Source organism: Pelmatolapia mariae, linkage group LG7, assembly GCF_036321145.2.
Source record: "Pelmatolapia mariae isolate MD_Pm_ZW linkage group LG7, Pm_UMD_F_2, whole genome shotgun sequence".
In the NCBI taxonomy this organism is placed as follows: Eukaryota; Metazoa; Chordata; class Actinopteri; order Cichliformes; family Cichlidae; genus Pelmatolapia; species Pelmatolapia mariae.
In genome coordinates this window covers 7,638,138-7,658,732 of record NC_086233.1, presented here as the reverse complement: position 1 = coordinate 7,658,732, position 20,595 = coordinate 7,638,138, and positions in this window count along the sequence as shown.

Here is a 20,595-nt window from a genome sequence, read left to right as displayed (position 1 = left end):
TCCCTGATAAGACCTGCTGTGATTGCCCTCTGCTCTCTATAAAGTACGACGGCTCAATCACTTATCAAATCAAGATGTCCCCTCACTCGCTGCCGTGATGAAATGCCTCAAATATCAGACACTTTCTTCTGTTTAGCCCTCAAATAAGTAGCCTTCTAACCTGCTTTTGAATCCAGAAGAAGTTGATCAACATGAAATTGCTGCATTTTGATTACTGACTAAGTCTTTTTTAAGAAAAAAAAGAAGTAAAGATGTCAAGCGTTTGATTTGAGCTGAAATTTTAAGGGTTTTAAACTCTTGATTGGACAAATGAAGACTTCTGAAGACATCCCCGCTTCATCAAGACAGAATAAAGAGCACAAGCTGAGGCCTGTTTCCAATCAGTATGCTGCCCATCTCCACACACATCACAAAAGCAGTAAAAAGCAACAGTTTGTCTAAAACACACCCTCTGCCACAGAGAGAGGGAGCTCTGTTTATTTAAAATCAAACACCGCTGCCTCCAGTTCTGAGACAATCTGCTAAAGCTGATAATGACTCAGGGCAAAAAAAGGGGATTAGTTATAAATTCAGAGCGCGTTCACTGAATAGTATATAATTCAGACGTGCGCTTGTTGCTTTTTATTCCTTACCCTCCACAGAAAGCAAAGACAATCGCCACATCAAAAAAAACTCTCCCTGTCTCTCCTTTGCTCATTCCTGCTGTTTCCCCCTCTGTCTCTGTGTGTCTGTCTGTGTCACCCTCTCTCTCACACACACACACACACACACACAGAGACACACATACACACTCTCCTCCACAGCAGCAGTTATACATTATGGAGTGGTAACCAGGCAGCATCTAATTGCAATAATTGGAAGAATGTACCAAGCGGCCTGTTTGAACACCTGTTAGCACTGAATTTCTCTCATGGCTACAGATTGTATGTGCTGTGTCACACCATTTGGTGCCAACGTGTGTGTGCATGTGTGCGTGTGTACGTGTGGGGGTGTACGTATGGAGATTGTGAGTCGCCCAACATGCACTCATGCAGAAGAGAGTGGGGGGTAAGTCACAATAGGAAATCCTGGCTGCGCTCCAGGTTCCATTTTGACACCTCAGACCCAGCCAGAAGGAGACTGCCTGTCAGTGACACATCCCGAGGCGAATCACCCAGAATAATTTGGGACTTTGACAAAAACGAATAATATGCATGATACATCTTGGCCTTCACACTTCTCATGCTGTCATCACTAGACTCCTCTGGGGGTTTTTCTTCCTTCCTTCCTTCCACTTTTATCAGCTATAACATGCTGGAATGACACGTCAAGGTTTGAGGAAACATTTTGTCTGCGGTGTAACCAGCTCCGTCTGCGCTCCTCTCTAGTCTGCTGTATTTGGGATTCAGAGAAGAGACCTCTGGCGTCCTTGCTGGGGGCCATGTGGCCAGATGTGTGGAGCTGTCCGCCGCTCTGGTGCTGAAACCTCTAATCTGCCTGGGTTGAAACACACACTGCCATCCTCTCTCTTTTTTTCTCTTTCTTTATTTTTTCCACGTTTTTAAAAAGCTGTGGTTTCGCCACAGCTCAGCTTTTAGATAATTAATTACAAGGCTGCAAGGAAGAAACTATTAAAAGTTCAATTCAGCGCCGGTTACCTTGTTGTAAGGAGGGCCCCTGCAGGACCTTTTCCAACTGCACTTCATTTTCACCTCTACTGTCATCGCTTCACACTTTGAACTATGTCTAAAAAAAAAAAGAAGAAGACCAATTAAGCTTCTCTCTCTCTCTCTCTCGCTCTTTCATGTCCCCCGGCCTACAGGAGATGAGCAGCCTATTGATTCCGTCTGAGGGTTTCAACATTGAGCTGTTGTCACTTGACCCCAGGAAGCCCAAACAGGCTGCGAAGCGGGGGATGCTGATAATCCATGAGGAGGTAACGACGCGGGGATCACGCAGGGAGCCGACATAAAGAACTTTTTTTGCTCCCTAATTAATGCTGCCATTATTGGTGTTTGGGGCACCGTCGTCTCGAGATCAGTACAAGCAGGGATGGCTCACTTTTTGTGTGACTGGGATATTTGTCGTGGCGTGTTATGTAAAAAAAAATAAAATAGAATGAAATAGAAACAGGTGGGTGCACCTACCTGTTGATATATCGGGTCAGTCTCGGAGATGCTTCCTCATCACCGTCAGGTCTAAAGCGCGCGAGAGAAAACACAATTACGCAAAGAAATTTGAATCTTACGGCTGATATAAAACAACCAGATGTCACTCGGCGTGTCTCTGACCCATATACTCCCCTTTGACTGAAATCAAACGCTACGACAGTTTCCTACAACCCTCTCCTTCCCCCTCCCCTACTCTCTCTACAGTCTGTTTCTCCCCCCACGCCCCAAAGAATACACCGAAGGTCTCCGCGCTCACCTGGCGACTCTCAGCCCGGCTCCGCTGCTTCTCTGCCGGATGGAGAGCTGGAGAGCTGCGGCTCGTCTGTGGAGGAGAGCGACTCTCCTGCGCGCTTCTGCCTGCACCTTTAAAAAGCCTGCACTGGTCCAATAGGAGGTCTGTCAGACTGATGGGACCTGACGTCACCCCGCCCATCACCTCACCCTCCACCCAGCAACCCCTCCTCCATCTTTTCCCTGACTTTATTTGAACTGTGGGGGGAAAATATATCAACATTATGTCCTGGACATAGGAAGAGGAAAAGGAGGTGTTTAAATCTCAACGCAAAAAAACAAAAAACACATTTTAGTGCAAGTGCCCAGCGTGAAAGCGTTTTCTATTTCCCACTCTTATTATTATTCGAAATAGACATTTAATAAACATACAGTGGCATGCTGGGTTATTTTTGCACTTACTGCTAAAGGGAAGAAGTAAGACAGTCTAAACACACACGCATACACACACACACAAATTCACAGAATGAGCCAAACTTACAGAAGCACTTCATGTCTTCTTGATATCCACCGAGGAGATGCATACATGTGCTAAAAAAAAAACTCATCGTTTACTCTGTTATCACAGTCAGTCACAAAGGAGTCGACAGAAGGAGACAAAGAGAAGCAGGTGAGTCACACCTTTGTTACAGTTGTGATTTCTGCTGCTTAAATTATACATTTGTGTCTATCCTACTGCAAAATATTCCTGATACACCACTATAGATGTACTCTTTACTTTACGCTACTACATTCAAGAGGAAAACATTACTGTTAGCAGTTGCATTTAGATTTCAATGAAAACTGGTGTTGATCTCACAAGAAGGTTCGAGATGTAACTCATTACTCTTCAAATGCAACGATAACCATAATCCAGTTACATTCACTGCAGTTTTTATTGCCATCGTTTATTGACAAATGGCACTTTTAAAGTACCAAGTATATTTAAGTTTATGTTGGTGCTTTGAAGTATTTCTTTGTAGGCATTGCTTTCTTTATCAATTAAAAGGTCTCACAGTCTTCAGCCATTCAAGTAACAAGGACAGCGTGCACACTTTCGTTTGAACTGTTCTCATTGTGTTGTTTCAGCTTTAGTGTATAAAAGCAGCCTGTCTGATAAACCAAATCATGCAAACAAAGGGAAGTATTATTAATTTTCTCTGAACACTTTTTTAAAAAAATTGCGTGAGAGGAAAAAAAGTTTTCTAAAAAAAAATTCAGCTTGAATACAAAATATTTTTTATATTTAAGCAGGGATTCTGAGACAAAAGAGAACCCTCCTAGATCCACAAAGAGCTTGGAGCTTAATATCTTTGTATGCATATGGGTTTATCTGAGTTTAGTCTTTTTTTAACTTCCGAGTACCAGAGCAAAACCTCTGCCACATGATGTGGTTTGCAGAAAATATTTTAATCACAAAACAACGTGAGTAATATGAGTAATACTCATTCCTGCTTTACCAGCATCATTATGGTTAAAGGCTGAATGTTACATCCTGAAGGCTGTAAATTATGAATGCAGTGGTTAAAAATAAATATCTAAATTAAGAAAACTGCATTTCCTGAATAATACAATTTAATCTCAACTATTAAAAATATTTTCTATTTTTTTTTTCATTTTGTTTTGCAAAGAACCCAAATATATGTTAATTTATTGCACAGAACGAGAAGATGTAACGCTGCTGCACATATATTTCACATTACGGTATAACAGTGTGATGTTTTGAAAAGCACTGCATGCATACATAAATATTTGAGATGCACACAGTACACAATGTTTGCAGCATGCAGAATACAGTGACCCTATTCATTTCTTGCTGTAAGAAGCAGCACTATAACTGCATCTGAAGCTAATAAAGAAATATTTTTTTAAAATTATGTTAGATTTCATGTGAACTCTACTTGCTAAGCAGATGACAGCTACACATAATATGTCACAGTGTGTCTTCCTGGCAGAGTGATGGCAGAAACGATAGAAAAGAGGTGTATTTTCAGACACAAATGAGCAATTTGTAAGGCCATTGTGTGCTGTGTGCATCATTGTACTTTCTAATTTCCCAGACTCAGAAACCATTGTGGGAAATGCTATTGTGTTGTTGAGTGCTTGTTTTTTTTTGTTTTTTGTTTTGTTTTCTCTGTTTTTTTTGTGTGTGGAGCTTTTGAAATGACTCCGCACACACACACACACACACACACACACACACACACACACACACACGCTTACAGACAAACACACTCATATGGACGTTTGTGCAGGGTCTTTTGCCAAACTTGAATGTAACCCCTGTTGGTCTGTATTCCCTTTTACATACGTATATCTAGGGCGAGTCAGAGCCCTTTCATGTGACTCTCTGCTAGTTTGACAAAGGGCAGCGAACAGTGGGGATGGCGAGTGTCGTTCTGACAGCTTACTATGAAGACAGCATACTGTACTCTGCACTCACCGCTGCCTCTGCCACGCCAATCCGAAGATAAGACAAAAATAAACCCTTTCTTACACAGATAAATTCAGTAAAGATGACATAAGAAACACATTTTGACGCTGAAGTTGTGGAGACAGTACTGGTAGCCTCTGTGTCAGCAAAATTCCACCTGACAACACCTCTAAATTTAATCATAAGCATTTGATTACTTACTGTTTTTTAACTTGATGCTTTGAAGAGTCAGTCCAAAAAATAGTGCACTACATAAGCTCATTCGCCCGGGTGGCTGTGGCTCACGAAAAGAGTGGGTCATCGGCTAATTGGAAGGCCAGTGGCTCGATCCATGTCTCGGGCAAGATATTAAACCCTGACTTTCCTCCAATGCATTTGTGTGTGTGAGCGGTAGACAAAGTTCTGTGTGTGACTGGGTGAATGAGGCTTGTACTGAAGAGCTTTAAGTGCTCAGTCAGAATAGAAAAGTATATAAGTAGCAGCCCAGTTAAAACCATCAATAGTGTATTGTTTGTACAGAGATATAAGCAGTTCATTGATTAACTGAGATTGAGTTTCTGCTTTCATTATTTTATGCTAAGCCAAGCTCATATTTAGCATACATTAAACAGTCTTCACAGGCAATTTGCTGCAAGAGTGCCAGTAGGGTTTTTTTTCTCACGTTATCCATTTAATTCAATTAAAAAAATAAACACAAGACTTGGAAGATGCCAACTTGTTTGCTTTTAAAGCAAAATTCAAGGTTAAATCCAACAAATCAAATCCAATGTTTCATTTAGAAAAATCTCCTAATCTATGATGAGAATGTGTACCATCAAAGATGTAAGAAAAGAAATCAGTGCATTGCATCTTTGCTTTCAACCTTAGAAAGGAACTTTGTGAAAAGCTGCAAGAAGTCGTAATAAAGGAAAGATTTAGGTCAGCACCCGGACCTCTTATAAAGTTTACTAGCACTGCCCTGTCGGTGAGATTCAGGATTATCTTGTACAGAGGCAGAGATCTGAGGCAGCGCAGGTTTGTAGAGACAGAGGCATGGTTTCCCAAGGAAGATGAAGAGTATCGTCCATTGGAATCACCTGCCTGCTCAAACCCAAAGAGAGACCCTTTTTTAAAGTGTTTCAAAGAATCCTTTAGGAATCAGTACAGTGTGACTGAGGTGCACAAATGCCATTTCTGAGGCAGGCAGGTTAGAGCATTTAGACATGGCTGCACAGCTTCTCAAGTAAGCTCAGGAGTGGAGAGAGTAAATATTGGGTGTTGTGGTAAGTTAGTAGAAGAAGCTCTCAGGATAAGTTATGTACCAAAGACCAAATTCTGCAAATTCCCAGGAAAGTCTCGTCGGCATCAGTGCCAATAGAGTGGAAACACATTCAAAGTAGAAACCATAAAAAGGCTGCACAGTTTAGCAATGGGTATGATGGTGAAATCAGTGGATCATGAGTTGAGCTTGGTAGTCCAGGTCTGGTGCACCTTCATGGACAACCTTACAGTGATCTCAAAGTCAGTACCCTAAGCAAGATGGGTCCCGAAGGAGCCACAGCAAATGTAGGGATAAATGAGGTTAACCTCTGAGTTGGTGAAATGTAGGTCACTGATGCTGACAAAGGGCATGGAGTCATGGATAAATGCAATTTTTCCATCTCAGGAACACAAATCCCAACGGTCTAAGAAAAGCCAGATCATAGCTCGGGGAAGACCTTTGACAACACACTAAGAGAGGGGATGGCAGTCACGAACATCACAGAGGAATCTGAGCAAAGGTTAAGGAATTTTGACAAAGAAACCCTCCCAGGGAAATAGTAAGCATTGTTTATCAATAGGGGATACAAGAAAGGAGACTGTGGCTACTGCTCTCTTTAAAGTTCATGGAAGAAATATTATATGGATGAAGATAGTGTTACAGTAACAAGAAACACTGAAAGCTTGACCATACTGAGGTTAGAGGGAGATCATGTAAGTTTAATACATAATAATATTTGGGGAGTCTTTTCAGATGATGCCACGAAGGAAGTGATGTCACTTGATTGCTGAACAATCTGAGACATTGCATAAACTGCAAACTTAAAGTTTAAGTATAACCTTTAATTCCTTTAATTTGTTGTTTGGTTTAATTCACATCTTTATTTATTTTAACCAAGCAATGCATTGTTGCATGATGTGTTGCTAATGTTATTTTGTGATATGTGTGTGACATGCATTTAATTAATAATATTTCATATTTTTAAAGGTTCAACAGGAAAGTTAGTGCAGGCTAATTTGGGTACTCTGCTGACTATTTTATTTTGGTAGTCTTTTGTCTCTTGTGCCTTGTATTTAGTTTTCCCTTTCTTTTTCTCACATCTGATTATTTTCAGCTGTGTTTCCCTTGTGTTTCCACTCCTCCCTGATTGCCCTCTGTGTCCGTGTTAAACCCTCAGTCTCTGTTTGTTGTTGATGGTATCAGACTAAATAAATGGTCCGTGTTATGGGAGCGATACACTCCAGCACATCTTAAGAAGATGCTGATGGCCCAAGCAGGTGTCAAAAAGCACCACAGATGCCGTCATTTCACACCATAGGTATCAACAGACACCACAAGATTAAAAAAGTGAGACTCAAAACAAGTTTAGAACAGGATTTTAGAGACCTGTGAGGCAGACTCGAGGAGGCACATTACAAATACCAAACCTCCTGTTGGAAACAGTGAAGACTGTATTCATGCAAGTTCATCTGTAGCATACAGTGGGAGAACTGCCACAGAGAAAGCTGGAGAATGAGGTGCTTCCCTGTAGAGGTAAGAGGCTTTGGTGGACTTGGCATGTCAGTTAGAGCCATCACTAACAGTAGAGCAGTTCCAGAGAAAGCATCAGAAAGCGCATCCTGAAGGTTTCAGACAACTTTGAGCACTATCCGGTTTGATGTTCTGGAAACGTGAAACGATCAACGGTATCTTTACAAGGTACCAACGACTGTACCCTTGACCTTTGTAAAAGGTAGTGTGATTAGCCTATAGATGTTTTAGTCAAACAAACACATCATTCTTTCTCATCATGCATTGGATGTGTTATTACAAAGAGTAGCACAAATGCCAACTCTACAGATAAACCCTAATTTGTTAGAACATTAACACACATCAACACACACAAAAACAATGGCATGTGATTACTGCAGCAAATATCTGCAACACACTTCCATTTAAGCTAAGGAAACCAAAAACGATGTGACATTTGTTAGATGAAATAATAGATTAATGGTCTCCCATGGGGAAATTTGGATAATGTTTCAGTTTAGTGTGATTTTTTTTCTGGTGTTTTGCATGACCTGCTGTTATTTTCAGTTTTGACAAACATTACAGTGTTCAGGGAAAATGAAATATAATCAGGACTGTCATTTAGTATTTTCAGAGGAAGGAACAGCCACACTGCAGCACCAGTGGTGGTAGATGGCAGTCCTTCTGATGAATTCAATCTTGTCACTAAAAACATCCACCTGTACTTCTCATATTGCAAAGGTTTTTTTCTGTTTTTCTTTTTTTAATGGCCGTACTCTCAGAGAAAGCAGATAGCATGAAGATTACACACAAAGGTTTGGCACTGCAGCTGTGCATGTGTGTGTACGTGTCTGTGTACGTGTATAAACAGCACATAGCTTCATTAGAAAATTAAATGTCCAGTCACAATCTGGAAACTGATCTGAAAGAGGCTGATAGCAACTTTACATCTAGCTAGACGACAATGCACATGTTGGGTCTGTTTGATGGGCTTTGAATTGGATTCAAGAACTCAGTGGGGAAACATCTCACAAATTTATAACGTTTTACCTGCACATGGCAGTATCCAGTTTTTTGTTGGTTTTTTAAATGGTAAGATTCTTTCGATTTTATTTTTGCCGACGAGATGCCAAAAATTTTTGAAACCTTTGCATTGTGCAGTTTTAGGACTCAACATGTTGCTTGAAGGCTTTCTATTGTCATCTTTATTTATAAAGCTGAATATGAGATTGCACTTAACTACAGTTCAGTACGCTTGAAGTAGGTCCAAACACAATTTCAGGGAGACCTCCCAAATTTATAATTCTGTGTTAGAGGGTACACAGGGTCCCGTTAGCATGGCAACCACAAAAAAAAATAAAAAATCACACACTCCCACACTATCAGGTACATATTGTTCACCTACGCTCTCAGACACACAGACATTTGCACCCACACGCTCAGCATGAACTCCTCCTGAAAATGTAAACTAAAAGTAAAACTCATATAAATTATTGATTGACTAACTGTGGGTCAAATATAACATAAAAAAATTAAACAATCATTTGTTTGCCAGTTCAGATTCAGGTAAAAAAAATATTAACTTCCTGTAAGTTTCCTGAGAGAAACAAGTCCTCCAATCAAAAACACCACAGAGGTGTTTTGTTAACCCAATGTCACGGATTAACTGTTAAAAATCACTGCTATCGCTGCAACCAAGTGAAATTCTTCCAGTAGGAAACAAGAAACTAAGGGCAGTCTCCTGTGATATTGTCCAAAATTTTCTAGAATTTGTTCATTAAAATTAATTCACCATGACTTATCAGTATCCTCAAACTTTGGGAACAAACCGTTCCTTAATTATTACTTGAATCCTCAAGCTGAGCATATTGGCTGTATTACTGGTTTGAAACCTAACAAGATGAATGAGGGACAGTGCAGACCGAAACCATGATCGCTGACCAAACAGCAATGACTTGTATGTGGTGGGTAGAAACATACCCTGCTTTAGCATTGTTTCTGACTGATGTATTCACTAAGACTTAAACTAAGGAGTGTGGAAGCTTGTTTCTGCCACTGAGATGTTTTTTGTTTATTGTTTTTTTGCAAACTGTAAGCCAGAGTTTTAGTTATTTTGAAATTCTGACTTACTCAGAAGTAACGAAATTTTGAGTCAGCAACTTAAACGTTTGAGATGCCAAACTTGGAATTTGGGGGTAACAAAATCAAAATTTCAATTTACCGCTGCCTGGCAGTTTTTTAAATTATTTTATTTTTGCTATGTTGAAAACAAGTTTTCCAGAAGGAGACCATAAACTGATGATGAAAATAATCAGCTTGAGTGAGCAGTAGCAATGTGTTCTCTTGGGCTTCTGTAAAATCAGACTTGTTTGAGGAGTCGCTCCCTGCAGGCTAGCACAAAGATTCATAGTTCAAAGTACTTTTGCATGTGCTTCAGTTTCTAGACACAGATATTTATTAAAAGTGACATGATTTTTCTCCAGTACTGGGTTGTTGAACTAATAATTATACAACTAATGACAATTTTAGCTGTTCTGTTTTCCATGCTAATTACAAAATGAACGCAATTAGCTTACAACGTTAAGCTAGGACGACGACCATGTTAGCGTACGTGCTAAACTTTGGTAGGTTAACGCTGTCATTTTGCAGTGGGACACAATGATGTGCATGAAGACATGCTTCCAAGTTTAGAATAAACAATAAAGAACAGTATGAATGGATTTTTAAAGATGGCTTGTAGTCTAAAGTGGTAAGACTAGAAAAGCGCTCTATGAATCCAGGCTGTCTTTTAGCTCTTAGTCCAGGTATGCCTTTGTCTATCACCAAGATCAGGCTTGAATAATATGAATAGGCTGTAATGTATCAATACTTACCCTTTGGATGTTTCTGGTTTTCTGCTCCTGTTTTTCCCGCTGAAACAGGATAACCTGAGAATTAAAAAGACCTGTGCAGGCACATAATGCAAGTCTCATTCTTCATTCAGTTGCCTCATTTAACCTAACTCCACACCTCACATCTAGACTTAGCCCTAATTTTAGCCTGAGCCCACCACCCAACCCTTCTGGTTTTTTTTAAGCCATTGTTCAGAAATCACCTGCAGAGACAAATAGTGAGGCACATGCACAAATCCACACAGACAATTGTAAAAATCCTAATGTTTTTAATCATCTGTGGGGCCCCACCCTGCCAGATAAGCGTCTTGTTACGTGTCTGTAAAGAGCAGTAGGGAAGGCAGAGCCACCACGGCAGATGGCCCTATCAGTGTTGGGTAAACCAGCGGCCAGCGAGCCGTGTTTGGCTTAACGGCCTATAAGTAATTCATTGTGTTCACTGAGAAGGAGCATCTGTCGACCCCTCAGCCCCTGGAGACGCACACATACACACACACAGTTATGCATAGATGCATAGATAAACATACTTACATGAGCATTGGGTCGCATGCACAAATGCAGGTATACCATACACAGTTGTGCACACACACACATAGGCACATGGGTCATTTGTAGTAGGCAGTGCAGGTGGCTGGAGAAAAAGGAGAGGTCTATGTTCCATGTGACTGTCTCTGATCAGATAACCACCACTGATCTTAGTTAATACTCACTAAGAACTCATTTACCTGCTAAAATGAAGTCAGGTCTGAAAACAGAAGAGGGAAAGTGAGATGATGTCGAGAAAAGGAGGAGGAAGAAAGACAGCCGTGCACAGCTGCAGCTCGACAAGAGAGCCTGAGCTTAAAAGTCCAAATACTGGATTTTATTTATTTATTTTTTACACTAATGGTTCAGTCAATTTATGTTGTCTGTCACTTACAGTCCTTATTGAATAAACTCTTGTACACTCACACCTCCCTTTCATGTTGTCGTCTCAGCCTGTAAACAATTTTATGCTTCGACAGTCAGCGCTATTATAATAATGACATGCAAAGGCTATTCCTTTCGACACAAACATCAACTTGTATTGCATTTCTTAATTCATAAGCATGGCTGATAATACCTGCAGCATGGCAAACTGGAGCACTCTGGCGATGTGATAGTAATTTCATAAATTGCTTTTAATTGGAGTTGGAGGTTGAAAAGACTTCCATAAGATAGATAAAACAGAGTGATGGTCGCTAATAGATGTAAAGGCTCTTAAATAGGGACATTAATATAAACAGCCTGATGTCATGATGCAAAACAAACAAACCAAAAAATCTGTTTAAATCTGATAATAACCTTTTTTTATGTTAAGTGCTGCACTCTCAAATGATAACTAATCATACTATTGTTATGTATTTATTTTTAGGGACCTTTTGTGAAGACCGTTGTTTTATATAGAGACTAACCTACATGTTTCAAAGTAAAAGTTAATATTTTAATGAACAATTTTAGACTCTGATTTTTATTACTCAAACAAAATGCAAATGTAGCAGTTGACTGGTGGAGAAAAAACAAATGCAGGCCAAATTCAGCGGTGGTTAATCACCAATGAAGGGGAGCAGTTCCAAAAGGTGGACTGGCAATGCAAATCCAAAAACTAGGCAAAAAAATTCACACAAATCAAAATGAACTTGAGAAAATAGCTGGAAAGTTGTACTATGAGTAAGAAACAAGAGGGTGTGACAGGTGGTGGTATACTGCAAATACTAAGGTGGGTGATTACATGGTTAAACAGAGGTGTGGCAGGTAAGTGGCTGCAAAAGAACAAAGGGCAGATATGGAACAAAATCCAAACTGTGACAGTAAAATACCACCATCATCATAAAATTCATAAGATACTTTAATTATTTCAACAAATTGAATCGAATAAAAGTGATTTTAAAAAGTAATGATTCTGTGCAATCACAGGCAAGTTTGCACAGAGTTGGACGAGGTAAAAAAGGTAAATCCAACCTTTGTATGACCTCGGAGCTTTTTCCAAAGTCTCCTGAACTTTTAGCTTGAAATTCTCAAGTCAGAAAGGTCTGAAAGCAAACCACACCAACACTCTCCTCAGATCGCTGATGCATTCATATGAATTAGCAAGCAACACATCAACCATCTGTATGATTACCCAACTACAGTGGACACTAAATATATAATTTAGGACATGTCAGACATTGCTGAAATTGGATTCTGTCAGCTGTTGTTGTGCTAGTTATGGACGTTTGTACGAAATCAACTGATTGATTTTTTAAAAATTATATAAGGTTCACATTTTGTCAAAGGAAGTGAATGTTATAGAAAACAGTAACAGAAAGGTTCTCTAATAATTACATCATTTAAAAAAAAAGCACATTGCAATACAACAACTGATATTAACAAAGTAAAATGAGTAAGACACTATTTTACTCTCCTTGATTTGTGTGCTACAGTACTTTAGGGAGCATGACAATATGCCATTGATTATCTGCAGTAAGCTCAGCTAGGTAATCTAAACGAGTAATACAATCTATTTATATTCAGTTAGACATTATAGATATGATAATTTGGTCACTGTTCTTTTAGCATTTATTGTGCTTCAAGAAGAACTATAGATGGTAAATTCAGCCCTAAATATTAAATCAGTGTTTGGACTTGTTGTTGACGTCAGAAATTGTTGCTTTCTCCACGTAACTTTTGAATATAAATATCCTGCTTTTTAAGGCGAATAATTCCATGCAAATACCCAGTTAACACTGCTGCTATGTTTCTGCACGTCCAAGTAATACGAAATCTCTTGAGAAGCTGCCGACACTGGATCTTAAAAGAGCAAATTCTGCCATGTTGCAGCTGCTCCCATATAATGCAGGAGGCCAGGGGGGCAGATGCAGGGTGGGATATTATACTATACTGTAACATGTGCAACTGGACATGCTTTTCAAAGCTAGCGATACAACACAGCAGAGTTACTTTTACAAATACCATTTCCAAATACTGCCAGTGACTGATGGACATGTTCTTAAAGCGTGGTTGTTTCCTTCAGCTAGCACTCCGCCAAAGGAATAATAACAGAAAAGTGGCCATCACTCTGCTTTTCAGCTCACACTCTCAAATGGCAGAAATTACAGGCCTGCTTCGGCTCTAGCTGTTGAGACGCGGCTGTAATGTGTACAGCCGCTCGGTCCCCCACCAAGGCCATTCGCCCCTGACTGAATTGGGAAAGTGAGAGGGTAGTAAGGCAAGTTCAGGTGACCTTTTTAAAGCTCTTCCTTTGAGCATAGTCTCTTTTTCTTAGGGGGAGGAAAATGGCACGATAATTGTGTCCCTGACTTTTCATCCTGCGCAGGTAACCTCAGTGAGGGAAAAGTTTGACCCTGTGGAAGGAACTGGCTGCGTCCTGTTTATGATCAGTACTCCCCTGATGTCTCGTGCTTCTTCTCTGCTCTGCCCACAAACACAATGGAAAAACTGGGACGCGTGCCTATCTGAGGAAATTATAACTGTCATTGTAAGATGGCAATTTCCTGTTATATGCAACAATCAAGAAAAATCAATGGATAATTGGAAGTTTTCACATTACATAAGCATGTAGCCTCGTACGTATACTGCATACTGACAAAGAAGTACCAGCTGCATTTTCACTATGCTTCCTTTGCCCCCCTGTGCTAACCCACATCTAAAATTATGCCTCAGTTGAAGAAAATTGAAATTGAAAATGTGGAACATTTAGCAGGAGGGTTCCTCATAACCAATTACACACGAGAACCAGAACGCAGCTTCCCGAAGCCGAGGAGTTATTTTCGGCTAAACTAAATAACAGAAGGTTGGAGAAAATGTATGATTAATTGAGAGAGATGTGGAAATTAATTAAGCTTCATCCCCCCCTTTGAAAAAAAAGAAAAAGAAGAAGTCACGTTCAAAGATGATTTTTTATTTTTTATTTTAACCAAGTATCTGATCAAAATTATTCATGATGGATTAAAAAAAAAACAAGTGGAGACAAACTCTGTGGTAACCTGAACACTTCTATTTATTTATTTTATTGTATTGTCTAAATGAGATGTGTTTGTGGGTGGAAACAAATTTTCCACTAAATATCAAAGTAACACTTGGCCTGTCCCTCCCCACGCCGCAGGCTGGATGGAATCTGTGTGGAACCAAAATCTTGCAGCAGGAAACACACTCAGATTTACAGCTTCATGTCAGTAAATGTGTCTTTTATCACATGTGCTAAAATACTCTTTATAAACACACCCACACCTTCAGCCACGAGACCGAGGGTAGATTGTGAGAGGTATTATGTATCAGAGTGGGTTGTAATTTATTTGATTGCATTTTGCTCGCAGGTTGAAATCAGCAGTGTGCTTTTATTTTTTCAGTTTATATGTTCTATTTTTGTATCTGTTGCATTGCATTTATTTTTATTAACAACACATATCACTGCACTCTTCGTGTAGTTCAATCACTCTTTATGTAAGAGTGAAAAGTGTGACTTTACACTCCCAGCCTGCTGCAACAGATAGGAAATAACTGTGCTCTTTACTGGATGTTGTCTGTCTGACAAATATAGAGTTACCAAAGAAAGCATCACTCCATAAAACACCAAAAATAGCTTCCAAATTGCTGTTTATTTATTATACTAATAGTTTATTCCAGCTGCCGTTCTTCAGTTAATGTGACTTTTTCACTCTGTGTGTCAGACTAACTTTGCACTCTGCACAGAGATTTGGGGACATGAGGAGCTGCTTTTAAAACAATGTGTGAAAAACACCGGCATCCTTCTGTTTAAAAAATAAAAAGCTTTTTTCCATTTATTTATTTATTTTACACAAATCATTTGAAATGTTTGCTTTGGTTTGATTGACAGTAAACATACAAATCAGCTGCTTAGGAGAATTACCCAACGTATGGCTGATTGTGTACGTGTCTTTTCAGTCTCTCAGTTAGATCCAGCCTTCAGTTGCCACACCAAGATGAAAAAGGTGTAAGTGGGATTTTGGCAGGTGGGGGAACCCTACGATTGAGTGCAATGTGGTATTAATTTGTGAGTGCTGGTGGATTAGGTAGAAAGATGTGATGCTGCTTCAGCCAACGTCTTGAATTCAGGAAGATCTGATCAGATGTTTCAGATTTACGGCTGATTTCCGACATATAAGACTGGCATAAAATTTTAAATTCAGTGAGTGAATCTAATCAGCATCACCTTGATTATAAACTTGTGTTTGCTAACCTTCCTGTAATCTTACATTGAACACCATCAATCCAACATACTGCATTACTGCAAAAGAACCCATTTAGCCTGCACTAACATGCCTATTGCAGTATTTTCATGCAACTTTTGCTTTAATGCAATTTTATCGAAGCTTTGAAGGATTTTTTTTTTTCAAAAACACATCACGTATAGATCCAACATCTTATTTAAAAACTCTGAAATGAACTAGAACATTACAGATAAGCTTTAAATTTCCAGTTTATGAAATGTTGCTTGCTGAGCCAGACCCCACCTTTGAAAATAATCTCTCATCTTCCTCTCCTGTCCGGTCTTTCTCTGCGTCTCAGGGGACATAAACCTTTTTTTTCTCTCTCTTCCTGTGAAATACAGCAGCTGTACATTTAGCTCACAGACACACTGTGAGACAAACTGTGCACAAACAGTTTGAGTGTATGCTGATCTTTGTGGAGCTGTTTGAAATTACCTGACACTTAAAATGTTACTCCCTTTACGATTTCTTCTCTTCTGTAGTTCTAGCCAGATGCTGAACCACAGCTGTGACCACAACTTTTTGTAAACGCATCACAGGGACGAGAAGGAAAAAGGGATGTAATGAGCGGGCCGTGGGATGTCATTATTTTCTTATTACCGTGCAAGTATCTTCATGCCATCACTGGAAGCAATGCCAGGCTGCAGAACACGAAAAATTAAATCATTGGACTGTAATATGCATTAATCAGATTTGCTTGTTCATTAATTGAAGGCGCTGGAATGCCGCCCACTTTAACCCCTGGTTACCTCCATCTTTACATGCAGTCCATAGTGGTACTCACCTCGGTGATCAGCTTCTCCTCCATTGTGATACAGATAACCTGCACCCTGCCTGCTCTATCAGGATGTTTTCATATGGTGGTTTTATTAGCTGGTTCTTGAAAAAGTTAAACATGAAGCCTGAGATGCATACAGTACATGTGAGTCCAGTCTTAGGGGCCTGGTGGCTCCTTAAGCACCTGAGCATGTACCGGGTTTGGTTCGTTGAGCAGTCCATGCATAAAGGAGACACACAAAAGTACATCCCTCGCCCATCTCTCCACTTCCACCTCTTTCACAGTCCGGCAGCTTACACTTTGCAGCACTGAAGAGGCTGCAGCAAACTGGTCCACCATAATGCATTTGTGATCACTGTAATTTCTCAGAAAAAAAAAGCAGAAATCATCCACTGTCACAAAAGACATGAAAAGTTCAGGTGCATAAGGATTGGAAAGTTACAGTGTTTAAATGTCCTATTGTGCTCTGAAATTACACTGGATCGAAAAGTTAAAAGCTTTTGTTAAATGCCAAACACACTTGTCGAAGTTAAAAAAAAAAAAAAAAAAAAGCTGGAGGAAATGGTAAAACAATGTATTTCTCTTTGCTCCCAAAGCTTTGAATAACCTTTTCTAAGTGCCATTATATAGGAGCTTTATCAAGCCAAGGAATCTGCTCTATACTTTTCATCCACGTCCTTTAATGCAAATGCTCTTTTAAAAATTTCTATTATGATGATGATAATAATGGCAAATGCATTTTGTTCAGCACCATTACTTTTTTGTTCCAAAAACAGGGTGTCCTTTCCCCCTTAAAAAAACACGTTTGTGCAAAAGTCTTACCCTAGTCGTGATTTATATATATATATATATATATATATATATATATATATATATATATATATATATATATATATAGTTTCAAAAATGGGAAATAGGTGTAGCGACTTATTGAAATGTGCACATATAAATAGAAATACAGCATATGAGGCACAAAGAGAGGAAGTCAATATTTAGTATGACCACCTTTATTGTTCAACACAGCGTTCTTGTAATTTCATTAAGCAGTCTATAGGAATAGCTCTCCAGGCTGCTTGAGAGACATTCAAAGCTCTTCCATGGATGTTGGCTGCCTTTTGTTCTTTTCTCTGTCAATATGATCCCACACACTGCTTCAGTATGTCGAGGTCCTGCTCTGGTGAGGTTACTCTGTGACTGACAGTGATCCATTGTGTGTTTTTCCTTCCAGGTATGCTTTTACTGCATTAACAGTGTGTTTGGGGCCAATGTTATGCTAAAAAACAAAGCTGTTGCCAATCAGACAATTTACAGATGGCATTGCATGGACCAGTAACTATGTAGAACTACTGAATTTAAGCACACTTTGTACTACAAGTCTCATTCATACAGTGATTTTTATCTACACCTGAGCACTTTTATCTAACATTTACACTCACACTTCATTGGATGCATCACAGGCACCTCAGAATTAAGTTTCTTGACCAAGGATACTTTGGCAGATGAACAGGAGGAGATGGGGATCGACCCACTGACCCTCTGATTGGTAGATGACCTGTTGTACGACCTGAGCCACAGTCTTGCTACTTCTCCGTGTTCATTACTAAATCAGTTTTGGATCTCCAACACCAAAACATGTCAGAACCTCCACCATGTTTTACACATGTACAGACTCACTGTTGTACCTCTCTCCTGGCTTCCTCCATACAAAATGATGATGATTTGAACCAAAGATTTCAAATTTTCATTTATGACTTTCATTCATTGCGTCATGTGTTATACCTCAAGCTTTTCTCCTGTTTCCCCTCCTTAAGAAGGGCTTCTTAACAGCGACCCACTGAGACCATTTCAGATAAGGCTTCATTGAATAGTAGCTGGATGGTAGATCAACTGAAGGGGCAGATAGATGTCTCAGGTCCTGTGTTGGGCCTTTACTGTGTTTTTCTTTGCAAAATTATCTGTTATGTGCAGACACAACGCTGGTCCATCACTTGAGTTAGGTGTCTTTTTCATGCTTTAATTATTCATGGGTGAGTGGTAAGAGTTCCAGATTTTCCAAGTCAATGTTGTTAAGTAGCTTAAACAAACAAAAAAACATTGATCTAAAAATGGTCGGCTACAAGGCCTGGACTGAAAATAAGTGAAAAAGCAGCAAACACACATAGAAAAACTCTGATAGAAATCCAAGACCATTTTAAACCATTGAAAGAAAATCTGCCTCCTTTCGAAGCCAAGTGTAAAGAAATGAGGGGTGGCTCAAGACTTTTGCACAATATCGTACATTAGAATCTTGTTTTCTTACTCCCCATCATTTTCCCCCAGTCTGCTGAAAAGAGGACAATTTAAAGTTTTCACATTTCTTGAATCTGAGGTAGGTTGATTGTGCCGAGAGCATGCAGTTAAGAGCAAAATATCTGTGCTGTTTCACCTGGAGAAAGAGATGTGGACAAAAGCAGGAAAAATAGTGACCATCCATTTTGGGCTGTAAAAAGGATGAAAAAAATGATCTTAAATAAGCACTGTGTCTTCTCGTAGCGAGGCCAAAAAAAAGTGTATAAAAACACTCAGATGCACACTCACCATCTCCTCTCTACTTCATGGGCTGATGCTAAAAGCTGAGGCGAGTGTCCTGTGTACTGCGTGCTTTATTAGAGGGAAAATAACAGAAGAACAACCATAGCATGGTACATAGTTCCTATTTTGAATTACTCCCGTGTGGGTTTTTTGCTGCAGCACACAAAACCTGTACATATGCAGGTGTGTACAATTTTCAGGCACACAAACGCGGGTGCCGCTCAAACACGAGCGCTCGCGGACGCAAACATCACACACGGAGACACACGTCTTCCACATCTTGAAGCGAAGGTTTAATCAGACATAGCTGAAAAGGAAAATGCCATTAGATTTTAAAGTGGATAATTTCACATTCTTCTCTCCATTCATTTTTCGTTTTTCTTTTCAAACTGGCCTTTTATGCCCACTACATGTGCTTTTATGGAAAATTACAACATTTAATCGAGACTCTTTGGTCAGAGATAATTGCACAAAGAACCATTAGCAGTCTTCCAAGACCAATGTGCTCTGAGCATTTTTCTTTTTCTTTTTATAATGCTATTCTCCATCCTCAAGAACATGCCTCATTGAAAGAGGATAATCATAATTTAATTATCTGTCATTATGGGGAGCAAAGCACAGGTCACCTTGGGTTCACGTATGCTACGTGCTGCTATAAACAAATCAGTTAAATGACATAGGCTAAACAAACAGGACAGTTATATACACTGTAGGTTCAGTGGCCAAAGGTCTGTTGTTTTTCCCTGCCAATTTAGTCAAAGCAATTATAATCATGTTCAAAGTCTTTGGGAGCACTTGCTCCTCACCTGCAAACCCACCTACCGATCAGCAAATTGGCACTTCAGTGAAATCAGCAGGTGTGCATTTGGCTCATTTTTGGCCACTATAAGGTTCTCATCGAAATGCAGACCACTGCAATTACCCACTTAAAAATGAGTTCAGTGAAAGGATACACTGGGATGCTCAGAAAAATGAAGAAGTAATGGTGGGACAAAAATATCGATACCGACTTCCTCTCGTAGTTCGCTATCTGATGCTAAGGATTGATGTCCGCATTAGCACGTGCAGAATTATCAAAAGAGTGAGCGTCAGACAGGCGGGAGCTAACTAACCCAAAGAAAAGGAAGATGCTCACAGAAGGAAAGCAGCGGGCAGCGAGGGAAAGCCAATCAGAAAGCTGATGAAGTGATTTTTTTTTTAATCTATGTGAAATGTTAGTGACAGAGTTCCAAATCATGCTAATAGGTTTTCTTAAAAAAAAAAAAAACAGGCTATTGAAATGAAGTCACATTTTAAATTTTTTTTACATGATTTATACAACCACCGGTTTGTTTTGGTGTTTGTGGTTTTGCTTTTTTGGATCGTGTATTTTTTTGGTTTTCAGTGCAGTTTTTCTGGAGTGCTGGCCCCACTAACATTAAAGGAAACTGAATTTAAAAATGTGTATAAAGGACTGAAAGTTGGACTTTTTGATTAGTAATTTAATTTTCTCAGTAAAGTTTT